General features: G+C 38.2%; 1 long non-coding RNA gene across 1 annotated transcript; it reads right to left on the bottom strand.

Moving 5' to 3' along the window:
* Positions 1 to 148: 148 nt before the first annotated feature.
* LOC133818050 (uncharacterized) lies at positions 149 to 1044 on the bottom strand. Its single transcript, XR_009885766.1, has 2 exons — positions 902 to 1044; positions 149 to 757 (listed from the first exon to the last, which is right to left on the bottom strand). It is a non-coding gene; the product is annotated as an uncharacterized LOC133818050 (long non-coding RNA).
* Positions 1045 to 18111: the final 17067 nt, after the last annotated feature.

Here is an 18111-nt window from a genome sequence, read left to right as displayed (position 1 = left end):
CAGAAAATCTAAAATTTTGAAATACATACCCAAAACCCACTGTAAAAAACAAAGAACACATCCTGTAAAACTCATCTCTCTCATAAAACATAAGGTTTGATACTCTTTCACAAAATCAGATCAAACAATGCCTTCTAGATATAAAATCTCAACAACCTGTAAAACCATCAATCCAAAAAATTTCAAAAATGTCTAACAAGCATACACACACATACATATTTATATACATACAAACATAGAACCAAAGAATATACCCAGAAAAATTATTAGAGCTTCACGAAAGTAAACATCATCAACTCACCGGAGTTTGCAGATGGCGGTTGGGGGCGACACACGAGGACGACGGTGCTGGTCAAATCTTTTCCCTTCGCTTTGCTCTCTTGTTGACGGATCAGACCAGATCTGCATCCCGCAAGTTGGCTAAGAAGAGTGGAGCTTCAGTGTTGATCCTAACCTCATATCTACCGACTTTGAACCCATACCTTTCGTCCCTGAGTACACAGCCTCCGTTCCCATCAGTCGTTGTCCTTAGATCTATCCAGTCGCTCCGTCGACCTAGCAACATTGGCTTTGAACCCACCAACGTCGTCCCTAAGCACACAGCCCCCACGCCGTCTCCAAACACCCAGCCCCTGCCCATCTGCTGTGTAACCCATGAGACTCAAGTAGTGGATTTCAGTGATAATATCTTGCTTTTCTCCAATCGGCGTGTTCTTAGGTTTTTTGATGAAGTTTGAAGAACAAGAAAATGAAGGGCCTGTTTGGCTCCTTAAATCAGAAACAGTTTTCTGTTCTAAAAAATAGAAAATTGTTTTTGGAAAACAAACGATATGTTTGGCTTTGTTTTTTTAGAACAGATTTTTAAAATCTGAGTTAAAAAAGACAAGAAGGTAGAAAATACCTTATTTCTGTTTTCAAAAGTTGTTCTCAATTCTCTCATTTTTCTCTTAAGCAGTCAATGAACTTTAATGGAGCTTTGAGCTCCTTCTCCTCCATCTCTCTGTCTCTGAGTACATTCTCCACGCACAAATTAATTGTCTCAACATTTTAATTGTGTGTTCTTCTTATCTTACACACTTTTGTGCCCTAATTTTTCTCTCTCTTATGATTTAACATCTCCTCACATAGAAAAGATCTCTGATCCTCTTTTGCAGATCATATCTTGATGTTGCAGCTAGACCTTCACTCTGCCATTCGCCTGGTTTTTTAAGGTATCTCATTCTATATATTTATATATATACACACTTGCACACGTATCATCTATATATTTATATACATTCGCCTGGTTCTATATATTTTTTGTTGCTCTTGTTTTGGTAAACCTCAAGTCTAAGTTCTTTTTTTTAACAGTATTGATTGATGAAAGACCCTTTGAGTGTGTTTATGGATATTGTTGTATTTGGATGATTACATGTAGAAGTTTGTTATATAGAACGTGTATAGATTGTTTTGGTACTGCAACTCTTGCATATATATATATTTGTTTCTTTTTCATTTTGTTCTTGTATTTTTAGTTATGTTCATGATTCAATTTGCATGCCAACTGTTCGAAGAAATTCCTCTATCAGATGTCTAGATGATTTCACTTTATGTATGTCTCATTTATTGTATATATTACTGTGGGTTATGTTTATTTCAACTATTTCTATCTGATTTTCTTTCCACTTGAATCACCAGCACATATATTAGTTGAAGGAGTGGGAAATCTGTTTGGTTTATTGAGGAAATTTAGTTAGTATAGTTGTATAATTCCTTTATGGGTGTTGGGTATATATATACTCTGTTTATATATATACTCTGTTTTTTATGGGTGTTGGGTATATATATACTCTGTTCTTTAGGTGAGCTGGACTCCTCAATTTATCCTTGGAAAAGTAGTGGTCATTACTTGACATCTCTTATAGATATTTCTCAAGTTTTGTATCAAAGAAAAATATGCACACATGATAGGTAGATTTCTTATGTGAGACTTTTTCTACAATTCAGTAATAATGAACCAACTGCCCTCATGTTTAGGAAGGCATACAATTGAAATAAGGAATAATTAAATATTAAAGAACATACCATTTAATAGGTGGAAGAGAAAGGCAATTGTGAATACCAAGAAAATTTAAATAGACCATAATCAAATCATTTACCTTAAGTTAACTTGCCACCCTACAGAAAGACCACTGAGATGAAAAAATCACCCGTGAAATAATGCTGAACTTTGTATAAATAATTGCAAAAATAGATAAAAACATGAATAGAGATCATATGTAAAGAGTATTAGGTTAGTATGTAGTAGTGGTGATCATTTGCTAAAAAAATGTTGACCTCTGCTGTAAATATTGTGAAGGCTATCTCTGCTAGAATTTGCTCCACCTGATATGCAATTTTTAAATCTAAATTAAACATCTGCAACTTCTAGTTCCTTATGTTACTAATCATAAGTTTTGCATGCGATAGAACCACTATTTTTGTCCAACTTCTAGCAACTACCCACTTTACAACCAAGTTAATGGCCTTAATCTTTGCCTCCATTGGAGTCTGAGCCTCTTCTCTCTTTAAAACTTGCCTTGATTCTCCCAGTTCCTCATCCATCATCACAACAGCCAATCCAACCACATTTTCTTTGCAAGAGGCATCACAAAAGATAATTTTCGATACCTCAGAGGGAATTGAATGGGGAGAGCTTAGTCCTGTACTTTGGTCAGCCAAACTAAAACAGTCTGTCTTGTTTTCAGCGAACTCTCTCCATATTTAGTCTATCAACTGCACCATGAGCATAGTGGGAGTTTGTCTTCCCTAAAAAGTATATTGTTTCTTTCCTTCCAAACTGATTCAAATAAACAACCTACATAAGTCAAGAATTTACTACTGTCTTTGTCGTTTAGGTTGGAGGTAACCTCTTCCAAAATTTTCAGCAAGGAGGTTGATTGCACTTGGGATGTTATAATATAATATTGTCCACCAAACCATAAGGTTTGGTTGTGGTGTGATTAGGTTTGGTGATAAACTATTATTGTTCTCTTCATAAGAAACAAAAATCAAATGGATAGGATTAGAAAACAATTACAAGGGGGTAGAGGTGTAAACCTCAAAAGCGGAGAACAAAAGGAAATGAGGAAACTAGAGGCAAAGTACAAGCTAAAATTTGGCATTTTCCCTCAAAATAACCAGCTCTGTTTCCTGCTCTTCGAAAATTAGACTAGTACCCTTCATCCAAGTTACTGAAACAATTGCCATCACCACTTAATCCCACTTCAGTATTCCATCTTCACTTTGACAGATCCAGCAGGCTTTTTGATCATTATCATTCACATTTTTTGGAAATGAAAAAAAAAAAACTTCAAAATCTGCTTCAGACAACTATGTGTTCAATTAGGCTCTTGCACGAATGGATGATTTACTGTTTGATAAACATTAATGTCATGACATTTTTCTTTTTCTTTCTGGCTCATGGTCGATGAAGGGGACATACTCCCATCTAGTACTGATTTTTATGTTTGCACTGTTCAAATCGCGCTAACCTCTTATAAGGTTACAAAATTTAATAAAGCAATATAAGATTTAGATTAGAATATTGATGAAAGTGGAAATAGGAGTGTTGAGATTTGTTCACTCTAATAATCTACTTTTGCAGAAAAAGATGTTTTTGAGTCTGTGGTGTTAAGCTGGATGAACTTGTGAAATCTGAAGGATAGTTTCATTAAACCTCTGCAACTTCAAGTTCCTTATGTTACTAATCATTGTTTCGTTGTTGTGTTTCAGATTCACTTCCAGTTCTAGGTTCAGGATGCAACCCCCGAAAGTACTTGTCTGGAAAATGTGGAACATTGAGTAAAGTGGGTGTTCTTATTGCAGGTAAAATTTGTAATTATTGCATTATTTTTCTCTAATTTTTCAATTGAATTGATTATTATATCAATGTATTGCTTGACAATCTTATTTTAATTTATGTTATTCTTTTGGTCATGAAAGGTTTATCAGTGTATAATTGGTATTGCTATGTGTTTGTCTCAACTTTAAGTTCATAAGTTCATTGTTACACTAAAATATAAACTACTTTGATCACATTTATTAATCCTATGTTACATAAAATTTTACTATGATATATATTAGGGTATATATATGCAACATTTCTACTTATTTATCAACATTGCCTATTAGCATAAATGAATAGTCAAGATTGCATTCTAGAGTAATCATATTTGACTGTAAAAAATTTCTATGTGTATAAATTTATAAGGATTTATATTTTTTTTCATTACATAAAGATGTTTCTGTTGAGAGTAGGGAGTTGTCCAGTGCAATGGATTTTCTTGGAATAGATTTTGGAAAGAGAAGACATAACAATGTTGATTTTCTAGGTTGACATGCTAGATTGCTCTTCTATATGGCATTAGGCATTGGGCAATGTGCAATGGCCAAAGTTGAAGTGTTTTGTTTAACTATTGCCTCATTAGAGACCTTTCCTTTATCATATGATTGTGTAGGCAATGACAGGGCTGATCTCAAGGAGTGGGGTTATAAGCTAATAGGAAATAAATAGGATTTATTGATTATAATATTTGTGTCTAGTGTCTTATATTGGCTATGCTCTAAGATAATTTATGGTATGGAATATTGCTAGATTTGAAATATGACCATTGAGATCATAGATGTTGATGATGCATGTTTATGGGGACCAACTATAGAGAAGATTTTCATCGATATCATGGTTGATGAAGTGAATAAAGGAAATATGGCAAGTGGTCAATTTGGCTCAAAAAACATGGGCGAAAATTCTTGAGTTGCAAATTAAAAGTAAGCGGAAATACTTAATCAAACAAATTAAGCAAAAGTTCAATAGGTTGCGCACTAAGTATCGCGAGTTTGCTGAGTTGTTGAAACAAACTGGATTTGGATGGGATCGTGAAACTAATACTGTGGTTCTTCTGAGGAAATATGGCAGAATTATCTAAGGGTAAGAACAAACTAAGTCTATTATTTATATAAAAAATTAGTCTTGAATCAAATTAAGTGATGAAACTAGTTTTCTTTTTTATTTTAGGCACACCCAAATGCAACACAATATCGCAAGAATGGATGTGATCATTTTGTATTACTGGAACTAATTTTTAGTAAGTCAACTGCCACTGGTCAGTTCCATCGTTCTGCTACTTCAGGTCCGCCCAACACTGATGATGAAAGGGAAATGGAGAATGAATTTGATCGCATAGACGCCCATGATATTGATGAGAATGATTCTACTAGTTGCTCTCGGCTTGTTGATGATGTTTTTAAACGTTCAACAAAAAATTCAACAACTACAAGTACAGAGTGAAGAGCTAAGAGACAAAGATCACAACAAATGAGTGATACAATTGTTGCATGGACTGAGGTAGCTAAAGTAAGAGCAGAGGCCACTTTAGCTAAAGCTGAAAAATACAAGAGTACAACCGAAGGGTGAGGAAGCCAAAATCATGAGTTTTCTCTCACAAATTGTATGCAAATCCTCGAAGGAATGGAAGAAGTCAGTGATGATGCCTACATGAAAGCTATTGCGAAATTTAAGGATCCAGATTGGAGAGAGATTTTTATTAATATGTCTACTATTAGAAAGAGAGCTTGGTTAGATAGGCTTTGACTATAATGTGATATGTTTGACTGTGTAGGCTTTGAGTTTTACTTTATGTGTGCTTGACATTATTATGGTATGTTATGTTAAGATAATCTAGTGGAGACTTTGTTATTAGTTTCAAATACGTATTGTTTTTTTCTAAGTTTATTATGCATGTCAAATAATTTGCAGGATTCGGAGTAATCAAATAGATGATTCTAGTTCATCTTCTGCAGATAGTGATTTTGATGATTTTTCAGATTTTTTGATGCTAAACTTTTTAAGTGATTACAATGAAAAGTTTATCGAGAAAGTCCCTCAAAGAACATCTTCTTTATGTGGAGAAGATTTTGTGAGAGAGTTATTAGGTGGTCATGAGAGAACATGCTATGAATTATTGCGAATGGATAAAAATGTATTCATCGAGCTTTGTACTTGTTTAAAACAAAAGGAATACATTAAGGACACACGAGAGATTAAAGTTGAAGAAGCAGTTGCCATTTTCCTTATAATTGTTGGTTAAAATGTGGGAATGAGACTTATAGCTGACCGATTTCAACATTCCCTTGAAACTATTGATAGGCACTTCCATTTAACATTAAAGACAATATGTAAATTAGGACAGGATATCATTCGACCAACTCAATCTCTGTTACCTTCTCATATTGTCAACTCCTCAAAATACTACCCATGGTTTCAGGTACTTAATATACATCCAATGTATTATAACTTTATATATAAATTATATTTTCACATATTTTTATTTTACATTTTTCTTCGATAAATGTTTATAATGGTTTTGGATTTTTGTACTATCAGAATTTCATTGGTGCCATTGATGGAACACATGTGAGTGCATGTGTCCCTACAGATAAGCAAGTCAGTTACAGAGGCCGAAAAAACGTGGTAACACAAAATGTCTTGTGTGCTTGTAACTTTGACTTTGTATCTGCTGGTTGGGAGGGCACCGCAAATGATTCCAGGGTATTTATAGATGCAATTACGAAACCTAAATATAAGTTTCCATTGCCTAAATAAGGTATTGAAAGCCTAGGATTGAATTATTATTTTATAATTTATGTGATGGTGCATATAGAAAACTAATTTTTCTTTTTGACATGTTTTATTATGAAGGTGAATACAGTGTTTTGGATTTTGGGTTTCCATGGACAAAAGGTTTTCTCCCACCATATCGTGGTGAAAGATATCATTTGCAAGAATACAATAGTGGACGTAATCGACCACGTGGTATGAAAGAACTATTCAATTATAGGCATTCTTCTCTTAGGAATGTCATTGAACGATGCTTTGGTGTACTAAAAGCACGTTTTCCTATATTGAAGATGATGCCACCTTACAAATTGAGTAGACAACCTTTGATAGTTATTGCTTGCTGCACTCTTCATAATTTTATTCGTCAACGCACACAGTATGATCATATGTTTAGAGAATGGGAAGAGAAAGAACTTGAGGGTGAAGACAACTTAGAGGAAGCTAACACTAGTGTGTCAAGATGTGAAGTCAATTTATCTGATGAATCTGCTACAGCAATGGCAAGATGTCGAGATCGTATTGCTCAAGCTATGTGGAAAGCTTATAATAATATAAATGAGTCAACTATATTTTATTACTATAAAATAAATTTAGTATTCAAATTGTGTTTATGGGGACATATTGTAGATTAATGTTGATTTTCTATATACTTTAGATTAAATATTTTATTTAAAATTTAAAATTTAAAATTTCTCATATTTTTTAAGCATTATAATTTTTTATTGATATTTTACTTGTAAAAATGATTTATATATTTTTTAGATTATATATTTTTTCAAACAATATGATATATTGTTAATTTATATGAAAATTAGCAATATTATAACTAAGTTAGATTAAATATGTATGTGACATATTGCATTTTTATTAAAAAAAATCATAATAATAAGTATTAAAATAATTATTGTAAAAAAATATGTTTTCTAAAAACTGTTTGTTTTTTTATCATCCAAACATGTTTTTGGTTTTTTGGTTTTTGAAAACTGTTTTTAGAAAACAATAGCCAAACACCATTATATTTTGAAAACTACAAAAACTGTTTTCTATTCTCATTTTTGAAAACACAATTTTGAAACAGAAAACATAAAACAATGCCAAACACCCTCGAAGTGTGGGGTTGTTCGGAAGAAGATCAAGGAAAAAAAGTTCTTTTAAATTTAAAATTTTTATTTTTAAAATTAAAATTGTTAGTAACTCATGTTTTTCTTGGTTAATACAATATATTAATTAAGTAAAATTAAATTAAAATTTTTTAATTTCTATTATTTATTTTTTGGGGTAAGATTAGTAAAAAAATCAATCTCATTAAGTAAGTGACATGTCATCAACTACGTGGACAAATTAATTTATGCCACATGGACCTTTGTCAGTCCTCGTTGGCACTTAACATCCAAAAGTGGATAGCTGCAGGAAAAATGTAACAATTGGGGGTATTTTTGTCAAATTTTTTTATTGAGTTTATAAGTGCGTCAACTTGAAAAGGTTAGGAGGTGGTTTGGCCGCTAATATCCCAATATTCTATAATTAACAAATAAAAAAATTGTTTCTTAGATTTTTTAAGGGGACTATTGATTACCGAGACAAATTGTAGTTATACCACTGTATAATTCTATATTAATTATTTTAATTACAAAATTAAGACAAAAATATTTTTTTATATTATGTCATATATCAATTTCTCAATTTTTTTTCTTTACATTATTTAAATATTATATCTTCAACCAGAAATTGTAAAATTAAAGCATATAATGCCACACACAAGAAATCTTACTTCAACTAGAGTCATTAATGAACCACCGTGGGTTTGGCCTAGCGGTGGGGGCCTCTTGATTTGTACCAAGAGGTTGGGGCTAAAGCTGGACTCAAGCTAGCTAAAAATTTGTAAATATGTATATATGCAGGTATTTGTCCTCTATGGTTTTGGTAGTGGTCTCCTAAAGTAGTAGTGCTATTTTGGTTTTTGCTGGATGTCCGTCACTCCTTCCCCATGAGTGTTCTTGGTAGGTTGTATCAGATTGGATATTGTAAATATAATTGATGATCATTATCATGTTTTGTACTACAATGTATACATCATTTGTAATATGTAATGAATTTTAAAAAAACAAGTGCCATTAATGAGAAACTACTAAGAGAGGCAGCAACCCATATTGGAGTTCCACAAGAGCCGGGCTCAAATCTAGGCCTAGAATATATTATCCAATTCATCATTCGAACAAAACAGTTTGATAAAGCTTTTAGAAAAAACCACTTTTTAAAATACTTCTACAATAAATTTAGCATAAATTATGATTTATATGACTTTTTTAAATGAAGTTTACAAAAATATGGACTTTTCAAACTAATTATCTTATGGCTTTTTATATATCATTATCAATTTTATTGATTTTTTCCCAATAATTTTGTAACTAAGTCTGATTATGTCATATTATTCTTAATGAAATTTTGTTAAATTGGAGGGGTATTTATGTAATATCATTGTTTATTTTATATTAACAATTTGATATTATTTTTTTACATTTACTTTACCTTTTCATATTTTACTTTACTAATTTCAAAACATTTACCTTCACCGACTGTTCTTCTTCATCTTCCTCCTTTCCGTTTGTTCCTTGCTTTTTTCTGCAACTTGCCGAATGGAGGCGAACAACTGCAATTGGGCGAATAGAGTGGGGCGACGACAAGTGTGGCTGAGTGCGGTGTGGTTAGGATTATATACGGTGGAGGTATTTCTCTTTTTATTCCGTTGTGTCTGGTTCATTCCCTACGATTTATTTGATTTGTTTCTTTTTTTTCGATACTATGAATAATGTCGACCTCTATTTTTCTTTTTTTCTTTTTTGGATTTTGAATTGTCAAATACCTTAAACAGTGACTGTCTGTTGCATTGGATTGCATTTTGAGGTATTCTTCTATCTATTGTTTGGATTTTTCTATTTTATTGCTCTGTTTAGTATTAATGTCGAGCTCTATTGTTCATTTATTTATTTATTTTGAATTGTTAGATACATTTATGAGTGGCAGTCTATTGCATTTGTTTTAATTTTGAGGTATTGTTTTATCTATGGGTTGTGTTGATTGTCTTTTTCGCTATCAACCTAATCTAAGAACTTGACATAAACTATAAGAAAATAACATAAATATTTTACACGGTTCAGGCTATAAAAGAGTCCTAGTCCACGAGTCTTTGGTATTAGTGATTTTGAAGCTTATTTGAGCAAGATTCAATGGAGTCTCAGGCAGCGTCTATATTGCTTTGAGTTTACAATGCTTAACTTGCCAAAATTTCTAACCCCTCACAAGGAAATATCTCAGCCCTATTTAGAGGGGCCTAGGTCATTAATGCCCTTAATGGACATTATTTGGGGAGTAAAATACTAATTAATTACATAGGGATGCATTAATATAGACCATGGGCGCATGTAGATTGCACGAGGCCCATTTACAGCAAGTTGCCTACCAATTGTATGGGAAATAGGTATCTGACCACTTTGGGATTCGACGCACGTTCGCCCATGTTAGCCGAAATTGTGAGAAATGTCGCTTGTTGAGTGTACAATCTCCACACCACTACTCAAGGCTCTCCAAAAGCTGTCAGATGATCTTCTGGCTGGCCACATCTACAGTGACTGAAACCTGGCAGCAACTCCAGGTCAGAGGACAAGAATCCTAGATCTGGGGGGGGGGGGGGGGGGGGGGGGAGGGAGGTTGGCGAATGAAGTGAACGAGGGCCACTTGAATGGTCCTTAGGGCATGACCTTACTTGGAGGCATCCATGCCTTGGAGACGGATCATGGGACGTGGCCTCGCCTAGAGACATCCGTGCCTTGAGGACATACCTCAGGACGTCACCTCACTTGGAGACATCTGCGTCTAGCCAGATCATAGTAGGAAACCTCACTAGCACTCAAGGAGCCTAATTACTCCTCTAATGAATTCCACTTGTCCTCTAGTGAAAACATGGACAACATTTTCCCCCAAGTCTTCACTTGTCTGCGGATAGTGGAGACCTAGATTGAGAGAGTAATTCAAAAGGTTCGGGAGGAGACGCTTGGGCTCTTCATGGCGTCACTCTTGGAAAAGGTAGTGCCACGTGTCGACTCCCTATTGCTAGGCCCACCAATCCGTGTCATTAATGAGGAGTCGACTCCACGTCCCAAAACGTCTTATCCATACCTTAGGTGTCATTTCGTCCCATACACGAGGCGTCATTTTCCAATGCTAATGATCACAATCCACGCCTCTTGGATTCTGATTGTTGGATTACTCTCAAGTGCCTATGTCTTAGGTAATCCACGGTCAAGGTGGAGTTGCTTCCATCCCAAGATCTTCAAGTATAAACTCAAAAACCGCCTCTCAGGAAATCACTTTTGGCATTCGAAATTCAAAATCTAAGAGCCCACAAACCCTCTCTTCCTCTTCACCTCATTGTTTCCCAGATTTCCCCCATTCTTCGAGTTCTCGACGCTCTGGATGACTGGTGAGAATCATCATACTTCTCGTCAAACAACAAGCAATTTTTTAGAGTCATTACTCACTTCAGCACATACAAGCGCTTCATTTCGAGTATGTTTTACTTCCCTATCTCATGTTTGGCTTTGAGCATATTTTTGAATTTTTTTGAGGGTTTTAGGTGCATGCCTAGGATTTTGACTTGTTTTAGCATTTTTTTTGGGGCACATTTTGACGTTAAAAATGGTCGAAATGGCCCCTTACACTTTGTATGTGACTTTTCGCATTTCTGAACATTCGACCAGAATCTGGAAAATTCCCAAATTTTGGTAAAGTTCATAGCTTCCAGTAGTGCCCTCCGGCGACCATGCTTTTGGCCCGGAGACACTCCAGCAGTAGTCTTAGGGGTTCTCGTTTTTGACCTATCTCTCTTCGGGTCATGACGCTAACTTCTTGGTTTCTTGTTTCAGATGTCCAGGGAGCATCAACAACTACACCAATAGGAATTCTACATGTTCAACTCTGAGATATTGGAGATGGCCCGAGAGGCAGGAAAACTTCTCGAGAAGAGAAAAGAAGCGAAGAGTAGTCTAGCTCTTATGGTAAGGGAAGACCAGTCCCCCGCAGTGGAGATGCCCCTTCAACACAGCTTCTCGGAGGAAGAGGCAAACATGGGCCCTCTGCTGTCGGACAAAACCTATACTGCACGGGTTTTGAGGCGGAGGTGACCCCCAACAAGCTCAGACACCAAGGTGCTCTGGAGAGGATCATAACCCACCATGGGGTGGACACCTGTGACATGTGGGTGTGCTTGTCGCGAGAAGTCGAGATAGCACATACGAACGTCCACAGCCTTGGGGCCTGGAGTTCATCTCTTCTACAAGCTGGTGTAACCTTTCCACTGCACCAATACTATGTCAAATTTTTGAAGTTCTTCGGCATAGCTCCATTCCAGGTGTCCCCAAATGGATATCGGGTGCTGGCCGGACTATTTTTTTTGTACAAGAGGTAGAACTGGCATGTTCCTTCTCAGGCTGAGATACTGTACATCTATAACTTCTGACCATGCCCGAAGAAGGATAAGCGAGACAGGTACTATACTTTGATGATGCATACGTACCCGGGGATGATGTACAAGGCCCTGAGCGACAATGAGAACCATGAGAGGGACTACAAGGACCACTTCTTCTGGTCATTCCTTAGTCTTAACCGCTTGTTTTCCAGGTCTCTTCTGTCGCACACCTTTCGTTAACGCCTACAACAAAAGGTTCAAAAAAATGAATGAAATCCCCGAGGAAGAGATGAATCTCAACTTTCTCATCACCAAGGCCCATCTTCGGCAATTTGGCTTGCTTTGAGAGGGGCAAAGGACAAGCCTCGTGGTCCGCACAAGCTTTTGTGACTCGAAGAAGTCACTTTATGAGGCGAGGCTCCAGACAGAGTATATTGCGGCAAAGGTTAAATACGAGTACAGACAACGTCTTCATGAGGAGCACACATAGAACATACTTGCGATCCAATCCATCGCGGAGGAGAGAAAGGATGAGGAGCTTGAAGCCGAGAAGCTGGGGTCAAATAATCCTCTGTGCCTCAAGGTAAATCTTCAATAGTTGTTTACTATGCTCATCATGTAGGGGAGGGAACTAGTCTCAAATACTCTTTACTCTCGCCATCACTCCTCGAGTGTGGGAAAATCTCGGGGCATCCTTGGATCGATGAGCAATACCAGGACTATCAAGACCTTATCGACATTTTTCTCTGTCATCCGAAGAGGACGAAACACCCTTAAGGGTTCATGCCTCTGGGCAAGGTGACGCCGATTCTCGTGATATGGTTTTGTCAATATCACAAGAGATGGGCTGACTCATCCGTGAGTTTTCCCATTATGTTCTTCACCTAGAGGAGCCTTGTCTTGGTGTGGTTCCCGAGGAGACTTCTTTGTGCCTTGCATGCATGTTTCTTTTTATAAATAATTTATTTTCTTTTCCCTCTGAAAACTAACCTTACATGTTTCTTTGTACAGAAAGCATGGCCCTATCCAACTTGGTCAGGCAGAAGTGCTCGAGGTTAACGGAGACCTCTCAAATAGACACCCTGGAAGCATCGGTCATGGTGCTCTTGCCCTGACATTTATGCCTTTGGCTCCAATGGTCGCTCCTCCGCCTCCGGTGGCTCCAGTAGTTCTGAAAGCTGCCTGGTTGGCCACTCCTTCACGACCAATGGTTCTCGGTGAGGGCATTGGCCTCAAGGTCTCCCCTCCTCGAGATGAGGGGTACTCTCAGAAGGGAAAGGGAATCCATTCTAGGGTGTCTGACTATCCTTTGGTCAGGACACCTCACCTGGTGGTCTTTCCTGAGCACTTCAAGGGAGAAGACTTAGACAGAAGGGTGGTTGAGTATTTAAACGCCTGTCCTCACAAAGGTAACGAGGATTTCAAAGTCCTCATAGAGTACGTGTGGGATGATAGACCGCAGGGTCCGGTCGCCCCTCCTAGCCACGAAAAGCTAGAGACTCTTCTCGCGGGGAGGATTGGAGAAAGGACGGCTCCACTTGTCGCAAAGAGACTTCAGGGATTGGTGGGGTCCTTGTGTGACATGCCCTTTCGCAGCTTCTCGCTCACTATAGTAGTGATAATGAGATCTCACTGATAGTTGTCAGCTGCCACATCACCCTGTGGGTAAGTGTCGAATCTTAAACTCTCATTTTAATTTAATTTCTTCACCGAGCTAACAAGTATTGTTTTGATGCAGGGTGCGGACTTCAACCAATGGCTTGGGGACATCGTTACCATGAGGTCCTTCGAGCTGAAGGAGCTTCGGGAGGAAATGGCACAACTTAAGGAGACTACGATCCCATTGGTGGAGCACTCGCTACTCCAAAAGGACTTGGAAAATCTCAAGGTCTGTGCCTTGGAGTTGGAGACCTAGTTGGCCACGAAGCAGTCGAAGTTGTTTTCTCTTGAGGATACTTACGCAAAGCTGCTGGAAGATATAACGGATAGGACCCGGACCATGGAGGAGCCCACAACAAGTTGTCAACGGACCTCACAACTGTTCAGGAGGAGCTCCGTTTCAGTCGCAAGGAGTCTTCAACTCGTGCCACTGAGCTGGCCAGAGTCCGAGACGAGATCGCTAAGACCAAAGAAGAATTTGCGCACGCTGCCTCTCGCTTTGAGAACCTCGCTCGGGAGAATGGAAACCTCCATCTCCGAGCAGAGGAGCTGAAGAAGGATCTCAATGTGATGGCAGATGACACCATGTTTGTGGCGTGGCAGAGCAACATGGACATGGATTTGTCATTCACTGAGGAGTCGAACATGCAGATGATGCTCGAGGATTGACTTCTAGCCGAGGAGGCCAAGACAACCCAGGAAAAAGAGGCTGCGACAGCTGGTCATTCTCCCAAGTTGGATCTTATCATCGAGGTTATGGCGGAAGTTCCTCTGGGCAAGGGCCCGAAATGATTTTAATTTTCTTTTCTTTGTGTGATTAATTTGGCCTACATGCCTATGTTTATTGGGGTATAAAGAATTAAATGCTCGAGCCCTCGAGCTCAATTATAAATACCTTTTACCCTCTATGTTGCTTGTAGCGCCCTAAATTTGCTAATAAGGTTTAGGGCCTTGATTAGCGTGCCAGGAGTGCAATAATTGATTTAATTATGCTAATATGTGAATTTGATGATTATATGATTAGAAATGCATGTGTTAGGTGAATTAAATATGCACGTGGGCCCCATTTGGCTATTATGGGCATATTTGTAATTTGAACCCGTTGAGGGTATGCTTTTGAGCTTTGTGCGATGTTTCTGGCATGAGAGACCTTGTCTCGCGGTATTAGCCGAGAGTCACAAATATGGTATTTGATATCTTTTGAGATTGGTAACCATTAGTAACTTGAGGTTAGTGTTGTTGTTGAAATAAGAGTAAAAAGGTGGCATTTTTGATAAAGGGTTAAAGGACCTAGCTACCCTTAAGGGTTAGCCCAGAACTAAGTTAGAGGGATGGGTAGAATGGTCTTTTGGGCATTAATTAGATAACTCTTGGCTTAAGGAAAGCCATACATGTTCAAACACTCTCTCCATCATATTCACTTAGTTTCTCAAGAGTTTTAGAAAGAAAAGGTCAAGAACAAGCTTGAGAATTTTGGTGGTTTGAGAAATTGGGAGTAGTTCAAGCAATGGAGGAGGATTAACAGCTACCAAGCCTTAGGAATTTCGAAATCCAAGAAAAGGTAAGAGCTTCATTTTCTTATTTTGGGTATTGCTTGAAGTTCTTCAGGGTTTTGGATTTATGATACTTGAATTTGGGTTTTTGGATGAAGTTTTGAGGAACTTAAGCTTGGGAATTTGAGGATTGAAGCTTGGAGTGTTATTGGAGGCAGCCTAGGGTTGAATTCCTCTCTAAAGGTAAGGATTCCTTTAAGCTTTTGAAAAGTTTCTGGTTTAGTTTAAGCTTTGAGCAATTTTCGGTCATTGAGTGATTTGGAGTTTGGATGTGAGTTTGGGTTTGCTTTTGATGCATATGTGTTGTTTATATTGTTTACTTGGAGTTTTGGGTCCAATTGAGACTTGGGTACACTTGGGGAATGATTTGGGTAAGCTTGGGTTCAGAGAAATGGTGGAAAAACCAGTGTTCATTTCTGTGTTCTGTAAGGAGCGCTACAACGCTGCTTTTTGGGCGCTATAGCAATAAGGGTCCTTCTGGGTTCTGTAAGTAGTGCTACAGCGTTGCTCCTTGGGCGGTACAACGCTAGTCATAATTCAGGAAGGCAAATTTTCCAGTTTTTGAGAATTTGGTCTAGGAGCTCGGGGATCGATTTCACCGCATCGTTTGGTGGTGACTAGGTTTATGACTAGGTGACCACTTGGGCTTTGGAACAGGATCATACTTGGGGGGTCGTCTCTTGTAATCTAGTGCTTGTATAAAAGGTAAGAAAACTGTTGTACCCATATAGCAGGGCGTGGCCCTATTGTTTGTATTGCAGGGCATAGCCCTAATGTTTATGCTTAATATGCATTTATATATCAGTGAATATTATGCTATGTGATGCATGTTTGTGAGTGAACAGCGGCGAATGTCGAGAACGGTGAAGGTCGAGAACGGCAAGGGGTTGGGATAGGCGTTGAGCATGCTGAGTGCAGGCCGTTAGGGCGAGACCCTCCTAGGGTGCTGGAGCCACCCTCTTGATGAAGACCGTGAACCCAGAGCCTAGTAAAACGCTTGGGACGACGTTGGCTGCTATGTGTTTAGCCTGTTGGTTGTGTTGTTGTATATTGTTGATTGTTATGTATATGTTATATATTTTGTGTTGAGTTTTCTTGCTGGGCTTCGGCTCACGGGTGCTCTATGGTGTAGGTAAGGGCAAAGGAAAGGTCGACCAACCATGAGTACGAAGAGCATGGAGTGACGGGTACATGTTCGGCCTACATGGCTGCCACGGCCAGGGATATTTTGGGAAAATGTATTGTAATGGTTGTTTTGTCACCTAGGTCGACCTTAATTGTATTTTTGAGTTGTGAAGTATTTTCTAAACAACATTTTGGGATCCCGTCTGTATAACTTTTCCAAGATTTCAATGAATGACCAAATTTTTATACTTTATGTCCTTCAATGAGTTTTACTTCAGTTTGGACACATTTTTAACCTACACTCTTGATTAGTGAGTTAATGGCACATTTTTAACTTACCTAGTAATGACATTTAGGAAGTAGGGTGTTACAACTTGATATCAGAGCGTGCCAAGGTTTATGGTTCCTAGAGATCGACTGAACATGTACGCTCGTTGCCTGTGACAAGATCGACTTAGGGTTGGATGGCATTTAATGAATTATATGTTTAACTACTTGATTAAGTGCCTTGTTTGCCTAAATATATAAATAGAGCATGATGAATGTGTTGATATATGCACGATGATAGGGCATGACCCCCTTGATTGTTGTATGCTATTTGTGATATGTTGACTTGCTAGTTATGGTTGATTGATGAGATTGGGAGGTGGTTTTGGATGTTGTTATCATGCCTGATGTGCGATGTCATTGATTGTAGGCATATTGCAGTAATGCCTCGGCAATTAATCAAACTTCGCAGCAATAGGGCCGAGGATGACAACCAGGGTCAGGTTCCTCCATCTGCCCCAGCGATTTAGCAACAATTATTTGCCAATATGGAAGCTAGAATTCACTGAACAGAAGAAGAGCTTCGCCAGTTGAGGCAGCAGGCCCCTCCTCAGGGCATTAGGTTATAGGTTTCACAAGCTATGACACCAGTGCTAGCACAACCTGTTGTGGAAAGTAGGTGGGAACCTTGGTATGAAAGGTTTAGGAAGTAGCATCCTCCCACCTTCGAGGGTGGTCCAAACCCACTGTGGGTAGAGCAGTGGATGAACATGATTTCTTCCATCCTGGACTTCATGAGGGTGGAAAGGAATGAGAGAGTAGCTTACGCCAGCTACATGTTGAGGGAAGATGCCCGCATCTGGTGGGATGTTGTGTCTCAGAGAAGGAATATTGTAGTCATGACTTGGGAAGAGTTCAGAAATATATTCAATGAGAAGTATTACAGTGTCGCAGTCCGAGTTGCGAAGGTAAATGAGTTTACAAACCTGACTCAAAACCGGATGAAGGTTATTGAGCATGCTTCGAAGTTTGATCGGTTATCGAAGTTCGCGTCAGATTTGGTGCCGACTGACATGGCACAAAGAGATCAGTTTGTGCGGGGATTGAATGTCATGATCGCCCGTGACGTCAAGATAACTTTGGATCCGGGGATTACTATTTATGCACAGGTAGTGGACAAGGCCCTTACAACTGAGGGGGCCGAGGATCAGATTTGGAGAGAGGGCACTGTTCATAAACTTGTAAAATGTGAAATTAATACAAGCCAGTTCTTTAAAAAGAACTGTTTATTGATAATACTTGCGCAGGTGTTCTCCATTCCAATAGCGAGAAATGAGATCTCTGGTTGAATAATTTCTTCAATCTGATATGGACCTTCCTAGTTTGGTCCGAGAACTCTAGAAGCT

Source organism: Humulus lupulus, chromosome 2 (assembly GCF_963169125.1).
Source record: "Humulus lupulus chromosome 2, drHumLupu1.1, whole genome shotgun sequence".
NCBI lineage: Eukaryota > Viridiplantae > Streptophyta > Magnoliopsida > Rosales > Cannabaceae > Humulus > Humulus lupulus.
The sequence above is the reverse complement of the archived record's forward strand: the minus strand, read 5'-3'. Positions and strand labels throughout refer to the sequence as shown.